The 19,461-nt window shown below is 43.1% G+C and overlaps 1 protein-coding gene across 3 annotated transcripts in view; it reads left to right on the top strand.

The window, feature by feature from the left end:
* CHST11 (carbohydrate sulfotransferase 11) overlaps positions 1-19,461 on the top strand; it is a 174,453-nt gene that overhangs the window by 79,598 nt on the left and 75,394 nt on the right. The window lies entirely within an intron of this gene.

The following is a 19,461-nucleotide window of genomic DNA, read 5'->3' as shown; positions in this document are numbered from 1 at the left end:
AGTCACCTCAGGCCACAAATGCTCCTTTTTGGGGGCTGCCGTGTGATTATCTGTGGCTTAGGCTGCCTGGATAACATCAGCAAACATCAACCTAGTTCAGCCCACATCACTCAGCTTTCATCTGGGTTCGTAATTCCCTATCTTCAGTTGATTTCCACTCACTAGGATGACTCTGGGGGCAACTGTACCGGTTCCTGGACAGAGGTCAGCTCTGTCAGGTCCTGGTCAGCTTTGTGGTCTGAGCTCTACATATGCATTGTCCACAGCACTTCGAATCAAAGGTTTGAACACTTAAAACCTGATATTTCTGCCCTTGGTGATGCTGAGGTGCTGAGCACTGTGCAGTTCGTTTCTGTGCTCCGGCTTCTCATTCTTAGAAACACAAGAGCCAAAGGGCAGGTCACTGGGTAGGATGAAAGGTCCAGTTCGCCTGGTGTTTTGTCTCTGGCAGCAGGTGACCAGGACAGATGACAAGAAGGATAAAGAACTCATCATACTCTGCTGGCGCCCAACAACCTGTAGGTCATGAGCTTCCTGAGCCAGACATGTGTCTTCATCAGCTACATCATGCAAGAAGAGCCTGAGATGCCAGACAGTTACTATATCAATCAAAAGGGGTGAAAAAACCATAGGTCTCCAAAGTTACTTACCAATTTCAGTAAGACTAGAAGATTACACCAGCACTATACACCAGTGCTATACACTAATTTTTCTCCTGTTTTCACAGGAGAAAATATATGTTCTGGGTGCCAGATTTCCTCCTAGGGACAACAATACGGATATCCCGATGTGAACTTCAGAGTGTAAGAAATAGTGCAGTTTTGATTAAAAACAATACATGAGAATTTATTGATGCTTTGCAACTGAGATGAATAGTCATAAATATGTATGTGTCCTCCTTGAGGGCAAGAAGTGCCCCAAAAGTTTTACCAATACTGAAAACATATGCTGTGCTGATCTTTGTAGGCAAATCTATGCAGATAATAACAGCGTGCAAAGTGCAACTCATAATCACAGTATTTGGCTGATCATAGATTAAAAACTCCTTAATGGAAAAGATGCAGAATGGAGACATAGGGAAGAAAAGTCAACGTACAATGACAAACTTTAGGTACATACTCCTGTTGATAAACAACTTTCTATGTAATTAGCCTTGCTTGCTGCAGCAAAATGCCTGCTGATGAAAGAGGAGCTAATTGATTTACTCCGTGGATGACTTCTTATGCAAAGACATTACTTACTGTCATGCTTGGAAGTTGTAAAAGAGCAGCTGGCCTGGGATGAAATATTACATTAACCTTAGCAGAAAAATTACACTAGTGAGAATGCTTTGTTATTAATTACTGATTACAAATGATAAGAGCCTGTTTTAGATGCTGGGGAAATGACTTGGGGAGGCGAGGGTTTCAGGTACACTGTGCTTCATAGATCATTTGTTGTGACATGATGGATGCCTTTGTAAGTCAAGAGGAATTAATCAGACAAGTATGTACAGTAACTACCAGCACTCAAGGCCAGAATTATCCCCAGGACATGCTCATTCAAGTTACTGCAGTGCATTGGGATGAATTTTTGGGCACCTGTGTTTAATAAAATACTTGTTACCTGCATGAAATGAAAAAATAGTTGTCACTTAAAATAGCTCAGATTTCCCTGATAGAAAAAAAGCAGCAGAGACACCTCTCTCATTTTTTCCAGTCCCTGACTCATATTTTATTATTTTGAGAGCATATGAGTTTTAATATAAAGGCTTAAAAGTATGAGAAGAAAGATCTTGTAATACAGGAGACACGGCCAACACCAAAAGGGTTGTGTGTGTTGGAGGGGAAAGAGGATAACACAGCTTTCAAAACTGGGTATCTGTATGTAATGTGTGGGCTCCCTGTTGGGCAGCTGAGTGGAGAGAAGACCTGGGCTCCAGCACTCTGACCCGGTGCCATTGAACAGCTTTTTGTGTTTAATTGTCCTCAAATCAGGCCTCTGGTGACCTGAACCATGTTGGTTCAGTCAGATGCTTGCTCTGAGCTGAGTAATGTTCAAATGGGGCACCTGCCTCTTTCTCTGCATTGCATTCCTTTTTTTTTTTTTCCTCTTCACTTGAAAGTTATATACCAGAAAACCTGGATAATCATACCTCAAAATGCAGGGGGATGTGGCGGTTTGGAGGATTAGGAAGCAGAGGGCAGTGGGAGAATATCAGTGTTCGCAAATACGTGTAACGAGCACGGATTTCTGCCGCTGGCTCCTGCAGAGGCAGAGCGCATCCTTCCCGGCTGCGCTTTAACAAGTGCTCCAGCATCACTGGCTCAGTACCTGTATCCCAATATTCTCAGCCTAGACCTTGTAAACTGTAGGCTCTCTTGCTTATTTCTGGGGCAGGTACTTTTTGGGCAGCTTTCTCCATTGTGTGAAGGGTAGCAACTGTGTTTGTTTAAACATCTGCCTTTTTTTTTTTTCCTCCTGTGTTTTTTGTTATCAAAGAGGTTTAAGTCTATGCAGCAGAATTGTAGCCCACTTGCAACAAGGCCAGATGATCTCTTTAAATCCAGAGAGCCCAGCTGCAACCACTCTCTCCCTGAGGGACTGTAATGTAACCCAATAGACATAATTATGAAAATGAGAGAACACAGACATAAAACCTATCTACTGGTACTTGTAATTGTCATATATTATCTAACTGTAATACTAAGGAGGGGCAGAAGAAGTTGTTAAATTTGCTTTGTTTTCAGGAGATTAGATTCCCCAAGTCCCATTTTTACACACTTAACTGTATCTGATGTAGCACCCCAATTCCTACAAACTGACTCGTAATATTTATTGATATTGTATGTAATATTGATATGTATTATTCATTTGGTTTTTAGCTCTGTACAATATAAATTAACCTCAGTAATGTAACCAGTTGCACCTTACCAAAGCTTTCTTCAGTAAAACTGCAATAATCTGCTTGTCCATTGTCGTGGTTTAACCCCAGCCAGCAACTCAGCCCCACGGAGCTGCTCACTCGCTTCCCCCCGCTGGGGTGGGGGAGAGAATCAGAAGGTAAAAGTGAGAAAACCCGTGGGTTGAGAAAAAGATGGTTTAATAGGCAAAGCAAAAGCTGCGCGCATACGCAAAGCAAACCAAGGAATTCATCCACCACTTCCCACGGGCAGGCAGGAGTTCAGCCATCCCCAGGACAGCAGGGCTCCAGCACGCCTAACGGGGACTTGGGAAGACAAACACCATCGCTCCAAATGTCCCCCCAGTTTATATACTGGCCATGACATAATATTGTATGGAATACATCTTCGGCTCGTTTGGGTCAGCTGTCCTTGCTGTGTCCCTTCCTTCCCACCTCCTTGTTGCCCTCCCAGCCTCCGCTGGCAGGGCAGTATGAGAAGCTGAAGAGTCCTTGACTTTTTGTATAAACACTGCTCACAAACAAGTAAAACATCCGTGTATTATCAACATTATTCTCATCTGAAATTCAAAACATGGCACTATACCAGCTACTAGGAAGAAAATTAACTTTATTCCAGATGAAACCAGGACATCCATTTATGCAGAAAGTTTCAGGAATGTGTCTCTGTAAATACCACAGACAAAGCAAGATTAAAATATTACCCCTTGAAAGATGTGGCTGCGGAAGCCAGTGTCCTTTTGGGACTAGTGTGCTAAGGAGGTTCATGGTACTGCAGGGAGGCAGCCTGTAGAGTTTTTGTACAAGCGTGTAAATCGTTAAATCAAGCACAGATTATTTAAGGGTGCTTGCCAAGTAAGTTTTCTCTTCGCTGAAGTTTGTGGGGAGGTGTAAGGTGGGTCGAGCTGGGCACCGCGGTCTCATCCGTACTGCTCGCTTGGCATGCTGGAGAAGCACGCTTCCCCTCCCGCGGGGCTGCACCGCATGGTTACGGACAGGGCTGAGCAAAAATGTCTGCTGGAAAATATGCAGTTTGGGGATGGCTGAAACTCGCTGTGAATTTGGGCTGAGTTCTTCCAGTAGTAGTAGATGGGAACCACTTGGGTTGACTTGGGGTTAATCTCACAGGTACGTGTGGGGTAGTGATGGGCTTCGGGCGGTTTGACTGTGCATCCCACACTTGGCAGCGGGTGCTCAAATCAAGTACGTGGGTGACAGTGCACTGGGTGTCTTCAGTCTCTCCTGTTGATGCTGCCTTGCGTTCTGAAACTAAACAGAAGAAACGAGCAGGATTTCAGGCTAACAGGCTCTTTATTAAGCCTCTTGTCATGATGATCTGAGGCTATAATAGAGTAAGAGCCGTGGTTGTTTTAAGACCTGGTGTGCTCATCTGTTGGCCTAGTGAAACAAGGAGAAAATTGTGCCTTGCTCTGTCAATCTTGTTTGTCTGTCTGACATTGTCGGACCCTCGTGACAGCAGTAATTAACAGTTCACTGAATCTAAAGCCTGAACTGGAGGGGCCCGGGCTGTCGCTGCCGATGGTCAGGGCACTCTCCCAGAACGGGAGCACCGGGAGCCAAATCCCTGCAAGCAGAGGACACGTGCCCCACGGACGGGAAACACCCTCACTGCTGGTTGTTGGAGTTGTTCTTATGTTTGCTTGTTTAATCATCAGGCTGAAAGATTAGTTGTTCTGCTAATCATCACCTGGGCCAGCTACACTTAAACTGCTTCTATTCAGTAGTTTCAGACCTTGCTTCTTATTCATATGGAAGAGGTGTGGAAAGAAAAGGAAAAAAAGTATTTTTACAAGGTAATACCTATACAGCATTTGAACACGGCAAAACCAGTGTTTATATTGTGTATGTCTTTTTTTTCCTCTATAAAATTAACATAGCAGCAGTCATACTGGGGCCACTCAAGTAGATCTTTGTTGCTCAACTAACCTGTAGCAGTTGTATATCCTGGTGTGGATGGGGTCTTCTGTTTGAACCATCCCTACATTCGTGGGGCTATGGCAAAATGTGGGGGGTGGGATGAAAACACAATTTTATTTCCTTCACACTGAGACTATTGTGTAGTTAGTTGCACTGGGGTTGGGGGAAAGTGGCTTTGTATTCTAGGTTTTCCAGCATGCTGTAGATGTTTCTGTTCATTCATAACCTTGGGAGAAAAGTGAAACCTGGCCTCTCGAAAATTGATGGCAAACCTCCTAAGCTCTAGAGCCCAAACTTCTAGTTAAAAGATCTGATCCAGGGGATCAGAAAGGGGCTAAAATTGCAACCATTGTTTTAACTCCCTTTTCACCATTCCACACATTCTATTGCACTAGAAAATGCTGAAGAATGTAAGTTTGATGCTGAAAAGATTTCCTTTTTTTTTTTTTTTTTTTTTTTTTCCTGGTAGTGACATAATAACTATAGCCAAACCAAAGACAGTTGGCAAACTTACAGTGCACTGAAGTTCATATGTATTTCTGGTGCCTGGAAAATCCAGGAAGGAGTGTTCCTTTCTTTTCGATCTTAAATCACATCTGAACAGTATTCTGAGTGTGGTTCCAGCACAGGGCTTAAAAGCAAAACATTACATCCCAGCTGTAGAGGAACAGTAAAAAATCACAATATTCCTGCAGTCAGATTGCCTGGCTGCACGGCAAATTAGCAAACCTCTGCAGCTATCAAATTGATGCCCTAATATAAATCTCTTCTCCCTGTAAACGTGGGCTGTGTCTTAGATCATTTCAGACAAGCATCTGGGGATTAGTAAGAGGAAGTGAATATTAATTCAATTAGAGGACAGAAGACGAACGTACAAGCTGGCGCAGGGAATTGACATCAGGAGCTGAAGTAACAAAGACATCTCTAGCTGGGAGAGGACAGTTTCACCTATTCAGGTCAGGCTTGGCTTCTGCCTTGCATATATTTTACTTATGAAATGGTAGTTGAAGGAGTTGTGTTTATACAGCAATATAGTTAATGTCATATTTTGGGAACTAAGCCTTGATGTCAATAGAAGGATGGAGAGCTGGAGAGCAGATGCACAGTGGTAGCTTTCAGTTCATTTTGATACGTTAAATATTCATAATAAGCTCAGCTGAAGGAGAAAAATGTTTCGTTGAACTGGTAAGGAGACGCTGAAATCGTTGGTACTTCTCCAAAGTGTAACGTCTTACTTAATGTAAATTGAATGAAGGTTCCCGTGGCGAAGGTGAGATGCAATATTAGCTTCTTCCACAATTGCTGCTTTCTTTCTGTAAGAGATTGTTGTGCCAGTGACGTCACTCTATGAACTAATAGCCAAGAATGACTCTTCTGAGCAGTTTGTGTAGGCACAGCAGAGGCTTTTCCCTTCTTTTTTTCCATAGCTTTGGACCTGCGAAAGCCTGTGTATGGACTTTCTTATGTTTAAATGCCACATATTTACAGCCTGGAAACAAATCCTTCCACACTGCGCTTTCCAGGCATGGGCACGCTGTCACTAAGTGGGTGAGTCCTGTGTCTGTAGGCTTCGCTCGCCCCCTCTACACATGCTCCCATTTGTGCATGGTTTTCTGCTAACCTGAGTCTCCACCTGGAGAAGGTGGGTGCTCTGCTCAGCCCGCTGCCTGATGCACAGATGCGAACCTGCAGAGATGCTTTCACCTCTGTTTCTGCACGGTTTCTAGCCCCGGTAGGGCTTGGCCCCTGGCAAGGACTCAGGGGCTCCGGGGTAACACTAAAAACTACTGCAACCTGCATATACAAATATGTGGTTGTGTATGTTTGGGAGTAAATTTTACGCCATGGAAAGCTTTGCATTGACGGTATGATGGAGCACGATGTGCACAGCTGAGTCACATCCAGCTCCCAAACAGCCTCGTAGGGCTCCGTTACGCCACACGCAGGGTGGCTAGCTGTAGAGATGGGAGTGATTCTGCTGCTTTCTCTGCAGCTGTTTTTATCATCTTTATTTCATGTAAACTTGGGTTAATAAACTGTTGCTGAATTTGCAGGGGGGTAGCGTTGTCTCCTTGCCGAGACCTACTTCTCTGTTCTTGCCATTCCTCCTCCCCATTTCCTCGCACCCTGAGGTCTCCTTCTCAGCCTGATGTCTTCAGCTCTGCTCAGTTTCCTTCTCCTATTTCTACCTTTTATCTTACAAAAATGGGAATATTTTTACATGAGTTACTGTACAGGTTTATGGTCACGGCTTTATCAGAAAGTGGTGGAGCCAGACAGTGAGAGAACGAGGGTGAACAGTTGATGGCAAAGTGGATAGAGAGGAGTGACTCGTCCCTCTGAAAATTACACTTTCATTTATTTGTTTATTTTTAGTCAACTAGTGCAAAAACAAACCAGGCAAAAGAAAAGATTTTTGTCTGTGTGCTGGTAAAGGGAGCTCAGTGTCTTCTTTTGAGCTTATAAAAAGCGGTATTGCTTTTAATGAGAATGTAGGAAAATTCTTTTGTGTCAAGAAAGTAATGGCTGGCCACGTCTTGTGTTTATTAAAAATGGAGGGAACTAGAAAACAGGCAACGCAAGATCTGTGGTTTCACCTCCAACAACCTCTAAAGAAGTCATGCGACACTGAGATGTAAATGCATCAAAGGGCTTTGTTTTCAAAGAGATGTAACAGATCACTGCATGCATCCTGCTTAAGATCCCTGAATGACACAGCTGCTGATATGTAGCAGATGGATCGGTGGAGTTTTCAAGCATCACCTTCATGCCTTGCACAGAGTATCATGTCCTGGTCCTCTTTGACAGACCCACTTCCATTTTCACTTGGGCTGTTAACCGAGTTACTGTATAAAATATTGACGCTGAAGGAAGAAAACTGCCTTTTTACCCAAGTGTAAATGATCTTGAAACAAAATACATGGGATAAAAATGATTTCTTAGGCAGGTTTAATGAATAATTGATTCCTGCTTCTCATGACATTATCAGTGTAACTAAATCGGTGGCTAAAGAAGTAAGACAGAAGGTATCATCTGCTAAGACACCAAACCTCTCTATCCAACCATTGGCAAAGTACTGCCATCTGTTATTAAAGGCTGTCCTGCAGTCGTGCAGGTTCAAGATCTGTCTTGTCACTAACAAGTCAGTGTTGCATAAGTACCAACATGATAAAAATCCATGTATTCAGTTGGTTATCTGCATCCAAAAATAACCTAAATAAGCTTCCTTCCTTCCCTGCCAAACCTGCTCTTGTCTTTGGAGGCTGTACATTGAAAAGATTCTCGCTTTGTGCAGATTGGCTTTGCCCAGCGTATGTGGGTGTCAGTGTGCGTTTCAATGGATCTGTCACAGAGCTACTGGTGGTCACTAACTTGGGTCACTCACCAAGCCCAAGAAGATGGTTGCCGTTGTGATTCCTTTTGCTCCATTAAGAAGTATGTTGAAAAATTGGAGAGCCTTGAGGAATAAGGGATAGGAAAGCAGTCCGGATGCAACTGGCCTTGGCCAGCATGTGTATCTTTAGAAAACATACTTATATAGGACTGTTTTTTCTTCACATGGGTTCTGTGTTGGAGAAATGGGGCACGGAGCGTAATTGCAGAGGCCAAGCAAAGATAAAACTAAAGGGGAGACCTCACCCTGCAGCTGCAGGCACTGTTAGTAAACCATTCATTTAGAAATCAGAGTTAAAAATTTATTACAATTAACAGCTACCGTTGCTTTATTCTGCAAAATTAATTTTGAGAGGCAGCTTCTGACTTTCCTCTAAGCAGCATCTCTTGGACACCGCGAGGGTCTCTTGGAATAACGCGCTCCCTTGTGCGTCCTCGCCGTCGCACACATCAGCCTCAGATCCCTCATACAGTGAAGTGCTAGAGTACATTTGTCGTGGTTTAACAGGACAACATTTCACTGCAAAGCTACAAGTCCACATGGAATAGGAAATCTAAATACTGTACTGCTTGGTAAGTCAGTGTGTAGGCGATGAAATGGTCTGATGTCTTTTAAAAGTCAGCGGAGGTCTTGCCGAGGTTGGAGCAGCCCCTTGTATCGTGCGTAAGAGGAGTCTCATCCAGCGGCTACTGAAGTCAGCAGAAAGACTCCCCCGTTGCTTACTTTGCCCTGGGGTCAGTCCCTTAGTTGCACAGACTTAGGGAAATGCTCCATTCACGTTGTTAGCAGCTCTGATTTTATTATAAATACTGCATTGAGCAACTGGTCCCAGAGAACTAATGTCTGTTCAGCGGTACTCAACCATGCATACTGTAGTCTGTGTCTCTAAGTGTAGGAACATTAGTGCTTTTGTTGAGTCACCATAATGATAATACAGTAATCATCACCACATCAAAGTCGCAGCAGCAGTAGCCTGGCAAGGTGCAGTTCTTGCATCCTGCTGGGCTGCGGGTATGTTCAGCCAATGCCGTTGTCTGAGCTGGTTTGCACAATGAGCACACCCTACATCTTAATACTGGTTTTGCCATTAGTATTTTTTGTCATCGGATCGTTATGTCTCTGATTCCACACTTGTAAAATGAGTTATGCCTGTTTATCTATTTCTCAGGGGCATATTGGTGGTATAATTATTGTCTGCACAGTGTTTTGATTGTAGAAAATGACAAATATAATTACTGGTTACAAGTTAAATTGTGCACCTACCAAAACTATGCAGCTGCCATGAGATGTATCTCTTAAATTCCTTACTTACTTGACAGCAAGCCAAGTATTTGCTCCCAACTATAATTAATCTAAATCAAAATGTACCCATTTGATTTTCTGACATATAACATTGTCACTGCAGCATCCACCAATATATACCAAGACTGAAATGTTCATCTAAATGACATCAGGGAGAGCCAGTGTTTGTGTGGAGGCCTTTATAGACCAAGGGCAAACTGGTTTCTCATGCACAAATATGAACATGCATGTGTGCGTACCCCAGCTGCAGCTGAAATCTATGAATTAGGGATGTGCTCAGTCCTGCCAACAGATTTTGCACCAGTCTTGAAAAGTGAGGCTTTTGTATGCCCAGTGCTTTATTATGCATACATAATACGTATTAGTAAACCTGAATTTTGATTCCACAAGATGAATTTGCATGACTGGGTACGGTTGGCTTTCTGTACTCCAGCTGCCGAGCTTTGAGCTGAAACAAGTAATTCTCAATGGGAAGAGTAATTGTTTCAGCTCAGAATTAAGTGGCTAATCATTAGGAATTCAATTGGCATGAAGTGCACAACATTAATCATGATACACTAATGTGTCGTCGGCGTGGATGTAGTGTGTACTCCACTGAAATTCTCTAATTAATACAGGTGGGTTTTATTGGAAAGGGTTAATGTGTGCTCTGTTGTTAAGCAGGCTATGGGAGTGTCAGACCCTGAGACCCAAGGGGTTTTAAAGAGACGGTGCTGCTGTTCAGAGCACACTTCAGTGACCGCTGAAACCCTTAGAAAGGTACCTTTTTTCCTGAAGTCTGGTACTAAAGATGTAGCTTGAACAAAGTAGGGTGCACGCCCTGCGTGTCCCTTATGCCATGACAAGGGAGTCCCAGCTTGCACCAGCAGCGCCGCTGGGTTGTGCAGAGCTGTGACATCTCAAGCAGGGGACGGAGATGCTCATGCTTGAGGTCGATCTGGTCCATCGGGGGGGTTGGACGTTGCCACCTGCCTGACAACTTCCACCAGCACCCTCAGACCCCAGAGGCACGGACCGGCTGTGCTCTGCATCCCAAGAGGCTGCGCTGGACCTCTGCATCGCAGTCCCGATGCTGGAGAGCCGGTCCTGCACCTGCGGCTGTCTCTGCACGGTCTTGCTACCACCTATGTTACCCTGAAATATGTTTGATCTCTGTTCTGAAACTACTGAAAGTATGATACTATAACGTAATGAATGATGATGACTATTAAACTGAATAGCACCTGGCTTATTTAGAATAACTTCAGAAAAAATGTTGCTATTTCCCTGTATTGCAGAAAATTCCCTACTTGCTGACCAGCAGTTACTGCATGTCTCTGAGACAAAATTATTCATTGTATTCATTTGCTTTGCAGCAATGCAAACTCCCGTGTTGAGAATTAAAAACAGTCTCCTATGTTTAACGCCTGAGGGCACAAATATAACCTGTTTAAATATCATTTTTCAATTATCCTTTGAATCATCTGCCTTACAACTCTTCCCAGACTCCGTAAAATACCCTTCTGACTACCCATCAAAAAAATAGTACATCTGTTCTTTCAGTTCATTTCCCTAAACTGTAATCAAGCACTGTCTGTGTAATAAAAATGAGAAGAAATGTCTGGCTGGAACAGAATTCTTCGCTTTTATTATTGAAAAATGAATTAATGTTCCCTTATCAAATATAGCCATTTAAAAAATCATTCCATTTCCTTCCATCTTCAGTTTTTGGGTTTTTTAAAAAAATGCACGGAGCGCCATTCTTTCCTGATCGTAAAGGCCAGGCTTGAGTCGTTTCTTATGCTATAATTTCATGAAGCCTAAAAACGTATTATGGTAAATAGCCTGTTGACCTCTCTTTTGTTTAAACATAGCTGAAAGATTATAGACCCTTGCTATATCTGGTCTAAGTTGCCATTTACATTAAAGCAGCGTAGCACAGGCTGTTAGTGGAAATTATATTTAGGCCTAAATTATATTTAGCCCTGTGCGTCTTAGGTTGAAGCCTATTTCCAGCCTGACTTCGGCAATTAGAAAAGCGAGTGATTCATTCAGGTTTCTGGTCGTTAAATCTCGGGGACAGGCACTCAAGCACTTCTGAAAGTGCTTCCTTTTCTGTCTCCGCTCAGAGGAGAAGAAACGGAGGGAGCACTTCGACTGCTCAACTTGGAGGCTTATTTTTTTTTCAGTTCACTGTAGAGGCTTTATGAAGTTCCTCGAATCGGCAAAGGAGTGCAGACCAGGTGTCCTAGTCCGCCAAATCCAAGCAGCATCATTCTGCATCCACTCTTTGCTCACTGTCTGCTGCCGTAAGGGTTACACCGGGTTCGGGGCAGCGGAGGGTTGGCCTGAAACAGCCACGGCCGGCTGCCTTCTTGCGGATCCTCGCAAGGCAGTAGCAATATTTAGGCAGGTATCGGAGTGAGATTTGCTTTGGGGCAGATTCCAGCCACGTCTTTCCAGGTGGGATCTATCCAGCTGCGGGAAGCGGCACTCGGTGGTCCGGCTCTCGAAAGGACGAAGAGAAACGGTGCCCACCCAACGTCCCCAGCAGCAAAGCGCGGGCTCCCCGGTGCTCTCTGAGCTGATGCTTGGGAGCTGCTGGTGTGCTGCACCGAAAGGAGCTGAACGGACCAGATGGACCAGAGGGTCTCCTTCAGGGGTGGCCAAGCACCATTAAAAAGCTGGGTGTAATGCCTGAGGTCTGTTTGGCTCAGGAAGAGGGGGAAAATGTATTGGTTTTAAGAGCTGTGATTAGAGATAGTAGTTTGGTGGTGGTTTTCCCAAAAGACTGAGATGCTGTGGATTTCTGAGATTCCCAAGTGTCTAGGATGTAGGCACTCTGAAAATCTCACTCAGGGACTCTAGAAGGCAGTTAAATCACACATTAATGTTAGTCTCAGTGGGCACCCCACAATGTCAAAAGTTAGACCTGGGGTTTAGAGCGATCAGCAGTTTCCAGGATAGAAAAGGCGCGTAAGCAGCAGAGCTGTTGCGTGCTAGCGAGCGAGATGCTCCGTCAGATCAATGCCGAAGCACTTGGCTCCTGCTCCGTCACAGCGTATATACTTTCAATAAAGTGGAGACAATTGTATGTGCGTATTCAAGGAAGTAGTTGTCTTCGTGCAGGATTTGGCTCTGGTAATTATCAGCATTTGGCTGTTCTTACAAGTGCTGAAATCCTGAGGAAAACGCAAGGTCCATTAAGACTCGCTCCTTCCCCAGGTATACAGATAGCACCCAATGTGCAAGCGTTAGGATTTCCGAGCTGTTTTTTTTAATCTCGAAGCACCAGACGTGTACTTATTTTAATGTGTCTGTTAAAAAAAATCACACAAAAAGACAACAGTCATGGGAAAAATAATATTGTGGGGAAATTAATATGGTTTTTGGACCACAAGCTTCTGGTAAAATTTAAAGTCCATGATTATTCAATAGCTAAGGAAAATAAAGCCATGGCAGGAAAAAAAAAATCCTGCTGATATGCCCTTTTAGAACAGAGCTAACATCAATAATTCTTGCTTTGTGCATTAAGTTTTAATGTGTAGACAGGCACTCTGTGCATAGCAGGGTGTCTGTGGAGTCATCAGTGAGAGCTAATAAATGCCTGTCATATGAAGAATACATTACAGAGAGAGCCAAGTTAAGTGAATCATTTAGTTACCATTAGTCATTTTTCATTAACATTTTTAACTGTAGTATTATCCACTATGCATTAGGTAGGATGGAGGGGATAATGCCTGTGACGTGCTTCATCCTGAAAACAAAGGTTTCGTCCAAAATGTGTGCTGGTGGTGGGCATCAGGATGAATGTTTCAGCTGTGATCTCACCAGTGTCCTTTTTTTTTTTTATTTAAGACTATAGAAACCCAGATGGGAAAGGAAATAATTTCATCACATGGCTTGGCATTAACCAGCACCCACCATTTACATTAATGGCAATTGAATAGTAATAACTGTGCTGGAAATGGAATATGCATAAGCATGTTTAATACTGGGTATTAAAAATAGCATCTAGAAAGGAATTTCCACAGTACCAAATGCGTTGTTCCAAGCCGGTGTGTCCCATTTTGGTATATGCATCTGTTGCCGCGATCCTGTTCAGCAGTAACCATTGAAGCACAACCAAACTGGGACCAGTGGGGACGGAGGTGGGAGAGCACCAGGGAACTGGTCATGACCCTGCATGCAGGTCCCTCTCCTGACACATCGCTCACTTCAGGGCTGGATGAAGCTGGGTTCCTGATGGTCTATCAGCATGAATGAGTTATAAGAATAAATATGTTTTATGTTACTTACTCTCATAAATTTTCCCCCAGGATAATGTGCCTCTGCCAGCTTACACTTTTTCCTTTTAATCTGTTATTTTTCATCACTTTCTGTTCTAAACTCCCAGATTCTGAATTATATATCCCAAAATAATGGCATGGTTGGGCATACTTGTGAAGATGTATCCTTCCCAAGATGCTGAGCAGTTAACAGGTAGAGTAAGAGGTAGACACTTCATTTGTATGATATAAAGGCTTGTCAGCATGGCTTTAGGATTACTCTCAACTTTGCATCATTCTCGACTTACATCAATGCTGTTCCACTTGTAAAACTACTCTCCAGTAACCACAGAGGCTCCAAGGAGAGAGGGAAGAAATTAAAAGAAAATTTTAGAAACTCTTACAAATGACTTTACACAGTTTTTTCTCAACTGTAACAAAATTGGAAATAAGGTTTGACGGTTCAGTATCTCTGAAAGCTAGAAAGGAACATTGTAATTCTCTCTGGAAAAATGAGACATTGCCTTTTAAAGCATCAAAAGCTTCCGTCTCTGCTTTTGATGAGTTGTGAAATATCAGCTCCAAAACATGTAATTGTCTTGGAACTAAAATTTGCACATATTCCAACTCAGGCTAATATTATCCAATGGGAAATGAATTCACACTGTAGGAGGAAATATATACATTTTTTTTCCTTTGTGAAGCAAATTACCCTTGCTACGATTATCTATGTAAACTGTCCCCAAATTATTGTATTATATATGTTCCAAAAGTAATTTACGCATATGTAGGGACATGAATTCTTTATTTTCTGAAGGATGCTGAATGTCAGATGTGGATTTAACCACAAATCAGCTATGTTACAGCTTCCGCTGCTGTTCTCCGGGAACAGTCACCCGGGCAAAAAGAACAGTATCCAGCCATCAGTTCCCTGCAACATTTTCTGGGACTGCCAAGTGATGCTGTGCCTTGAGGATCAGAACGTGTGTCCGTGGTGAGTGGGACTGCAATCACGATGTTTGTTTCCATGCACCACTAAACGACTCCTGAATTTTAACATTATATCTAGTGCAGAAATAAGCTTTGTACTGGGATGTCATATGAGCACTGTGGCCCTGTGGTGCAGAGCCATGATTAGGACGTGGCTGTAAGTCTTTGGGGGAAACAAATTTAAGGGATGCTATCAAGCTGGAGACAATTTGCATACCAGATGAATCTCAGGAAAAGTGATTGGGCCACATAAATATTCTACCTTTCTGGGCTGTGTCTGTATGCTGATTATCTAGCACCAATAGCTTCTTTAATGAGTAGAAATATTTCACTGTTTCACATTCTCCAGGGCTTAATTTTTGTAAGTGAACTGCTGATTCAGTTCTACCTCACAAAATAACTCAGTTTGGCAATAATTCAAGGCTAAAAATGTGAGCTGTAACTGCCTGCTATTTATCAAACAAGCAATTACACGGAACAGTGCATCATTCCATCGAACAATGTTTAAATTCTTCTAATTGTGTTTTACAAAGTAACGTCTCCTGGTTTTGCTTTTGTTACTCAGCAGCTCCCAGTACTGTGGCTGTAGGCAGCCCGGGACTCATCAGAAACTCCTGGCAGCCCACTGCCGTGGCTCTTCGTGATCGCGTTTTCTCCGTGCCAGTGCAGGTTTTGAAGGGTCAGGGTTGGTGAAGAAATGCTAATGTGTTGTTGTTGCTGCTGAGCTTATTGATCCCGTAGCTAGATTGAATCATCCGGCTGGGTCTTTGATCTGCTGTTCCTTTTCCCTCACTCAGCAGCCACTTGGCACCACGTGTTTTACCAGAGCATTGCTAGCACAAGGTCCCTTGTATATCGTGTTTGTACATCGTCTATATATCGTCTGTGCTTCTTCAGATCTTACAGAGAGCTTCAGGGGTTTACGCTAGAGCTTAGATATTGACCTTAAGGCTTGGACAGATGGCTTTGTCCTCAAACACCGCTTTAGCGTCTCTGCGCCTTAAATTTGAAGGCCAGCATATCTCTTCATTCAGCCCCGTCTTTTGGTGGTGCTGATGTTATTCACTGTATTCACGTAGCCAAGCCCACCCTCCTCTTGGCTCCGATAAGGTAAGCGGGCCGTTGAGTTCGTCGGTGTTCGGATGGGATCGTCGGGCTGTGGAGGTGGCGAGAGGAGCCTGTGCTTCCCTCGTGCGCTCCTTTCTGAAGCCGTGGTCCCAGGACAGGGGTGGAGGTGGATTGCTGTAAATAGGGCTCCAGGCGGCCAGCACCGTGGAGAATTTGAAAGCATAACTCTGGCATAAAACGGCTGCTGTATAAAATTAAATACACAGGTCGTGTGCTCTCAGCTGACACTGGGAAGGGCTTCTTGAGCTTCTCCTTCTGAAGCTCGGTTCGGGCTCTGAAAATTGGACACATTCTTATCTCCTCTTTTTCTCCCCTCCCTTGCCATGTAATGAGAAACAAATGTTCAGCAGCCCAATTAACACCCACAGGGAGGCTGGTGCGGGCACCGTAGTTTCCAGTTTAGCTTCTTTTTCCCCCGTTGCCAGTGTCTCAGAGGATGAATGCAAAAACTTTGCTGAACTCCTTGCCTTTGGTGGGGTGGTAATTGTCTGAGTCTGAAATACTCTCATTGTTTGATGGTGGAAAAGGAGAAATAGGATGGAAGCTGGGCTTTTTTTTATCAGGACTGATTCTGGAGGGTTGAAAGCAGTAAAATCCTGGAGAAATTTGGGTGGCGAGGCTTGGGCTTTATTTTTAATCACCATTGTGTATAAATAAGCAGGTTTGTGGAGTAGCGTGGTGCTATTTTTGCATTAGTGCTTTTCAGAGCTAAGGCGTGTTTCAAAGGAGGGAAATTCTCCTCGTTTTTAGCTTCTGTAAATGCCTCAAGATGGTTTCCTGATTTCAGTGGATATACAGTGATCACCATTAAAAAATTGAACATTTACTACCAATTTAAGGCTAAACCTGGATTTCCCTGAATTTGGCATATATAATGCTTCTGTCAGTAGAGACACTGTGATCTGATAAATAATGATCTCTGTAGATAGCCATATAAATTAGTATCTAAGGTCATGTGGAAAACATGTCCTTCATAGATAATTCTTTATCTTTTGATAAAAGCCTTGAAAAACACTGGCAGAATTCCATTTCTCGTGCTCAGTTATTTTTCCCCAGTATTGCAGACATCCTAGCGAACCCAAAATTGAAGTCCTAAAAATTATATTATGCTGTCAACCCTTGTCACAAAAGTACAATGGTTGTTTTATCATTGGCAGCTGCTACTGTAAGTAATGACTTCTAAGCTATACCCCTAAATTTGAGCAGTGTGCACTAAGTCCTATCTCCTAAATCAGTTTAAAATGGAACAGAGATAAGATTCCTGCCTGTTAACATGAGACTAGAAAGGGATTAATAAAACCTAAAAAAAGAAGTCCATTATGGTCGCTGCAGCCATAAATAAGCTTTATAGTTATGTCTCACCACCAAATGTCAAGGAACCTCTGGTACTGCAATGTAGTAATTTTCAGTCTTGTTCCTTCGCATTATAGGGATGGAATTGGATTTGCCAGGTGTTGTTTCTGCTCTCTGTTTCCTGAACTCTCTTTTGACCCTTTTTTTTGATGAGTTGACTGCTTGTGAGACACCTGGCAATTACTGCTCTTTAAAGAGCCTCCGCTTTTATGAACAGGTTAGGAGCCTTGGTGACATGCCATGAGCTGATTAGGTGCGTGCACTAAATATTGTGATAGAAGAGAAGCTCAAGTGAAAACCAACAGAGAAACCCCTGCTGCCTTCTAGCAACACAGAGCACATTTTAATGCATTCTTCAATACATGAAAAGGCTGGACTCATCACCAGGGTGCTGTTCACCTGTGAAAGCTCTTCATGCTGTTTTGAGTGAGGCTCTCGGTCAGTGTTTTAAGGATTTTTATTGCACCCTTCATCGTAATTTCTGGGCTCTGCTGCCTTCTGTGTTCCCCTGGCTTCATGCGCTGCTGGATGCTGAGACCTTCATTCAGCTGCGTTCTTAGGCAAGTGCCAAACTTCAAGAGTGAACCTGAATAAATTGCCAAATTGAGGCTTGTATGGGGAATGCTGTATTACTAAATCTCCGTCCTTTTTACATAAGATATTAGCTGCAGTTGCCGTCTGCCAATCTGACTGTGTGGGTGAATACTGAAGAGGCAGCGATCAGGGAAACTGAACTACGTGGTTGTTCTTCCTGTGCTTTCTTCATTATTCATAAATTCACAGTTAGTGTCTCTGTAGTTAATAATTCTCTATACTTCTGTACAGCCTTCAATCAGAGGATCTCTAGTACTGTGTGAACATAAATGAATTAGCATCCTCTCACCTTGCTGTAGGCACTTTTGATCCTGGTGCAATGTCTTGCCCAGTGTGCAAGTGTGCTCTGTGCTGGCCTCGGAGCACTCAGCTTTTATTTTTTAAGGTCATAAAAGCAGCCATGTAACCTTAAAATTAAACTTATGAGCTAGAGTACGATTTAGACTAGTTTCTTACTACTTTATGGGCCCATTTAGAATCAAATCCAAAGGAATATATATATATTTATGTATTTTACAAACCTAAGATTCAAAGAGGGGAATAGCAGAAAAAATGATTAACTCTCAAGTTTTAAATAATTGCAAAACCAAAAAAGGAAATTTGAGTTAAATCTTTAATGTCCACCCTCTCTCTCTCTCCCACTCAATGTCTAAATTACACCAATTCGAGTCCTCTTTGGGCTGCGTGGCCCAGCAGAGGATATCAGAGGTGATTTATTAGAAGAGATACTCACTTTGATTTGTAGGATGCTGTTTGAGACTAGTACGGACTCTACCTGTTGTTGTTTTCCCTTGCTTCTCCCCCATCCAGCCGGCAGAAGGGATTATGTGAGTGCTTGCTAATCTGCTGCAGGCATCGTTAGCTGGGGTTTCGGTTAATGTGGAGACGAAGGTAGGAGGGAATGCCTTCTCACCTTGCCTGAAATGGCTTAGAGAGACCAACCCACCAGAGTTGCCGGAGCTTCTGGCTGGTGCAGGTGGGAGCAAATGAAGGGTGCTGTTTGCTGTGTCTGTGCTCTGGAAGTAAAACCCAGTGACTTTTTGTTCTGTATAATACACAATGCATTTACCAACCAAACTTGTTTTTCGGGGTTAGATTCACAACACTGGCAGAAGGAGAATGACTGGTGGGTTTCTCTTACCTGATAGCTTGGTGGATGTGAAGGATATAGCATCAGGTCTGTGACTTAAGACACTAGTTTTTGGAGTCAAGGCACCTTAGATCTTCTTTTCACTAGAGTGGATGTTAATTATTTGTACAAAATTATATTGACCGCAGAGACTGAGCAGGCTACAACCATATTGCCTGATAGCTAAGCAGTAAGAATGAGTGGGAGAGAGACAGTACCATGGATTATCCCACATATTGCTCTCTGCCCTTTGGAGTGAAAGGGCAACCTTCATTTTCTTGACTGCTTTGAATTTCTCACACATGACCAAAATTGTTCTAACTTTCTGTTGGGAAAAAAAAAAGACATCTGGTTTGGTTGAAAACTTCACATTTTGCACTGGGCAGTAATTTCTACAGATGTGTTTCAACAACTCTGGGTGTTTGTTATTAATGTAGTGTTATATATAAAGCAAGGGGTGTTTGTAATAAATATAGCAGAAAAG

The sequence above is a fragment of the Haliaeetus albicilla genome, chromosome 19 (assembly GCF_947461875.1).
Source record: "Haliaeetus albicilla chromosome 19, bHalAlb1.1, whole genome shotgun sequence".
Classification (NCBI taxonomy): Eukaryota; Metazoa; Chordata; class Aves; order Accipitriformes; family Accipitridae; genus Haliaeetus; species Haliaeetus albicilla.
The sequence above is the reverse complement of the archived record's forward strand: the minus strand, read 5'-3'. Positions and strand labels throughout refer to the sequence as shown.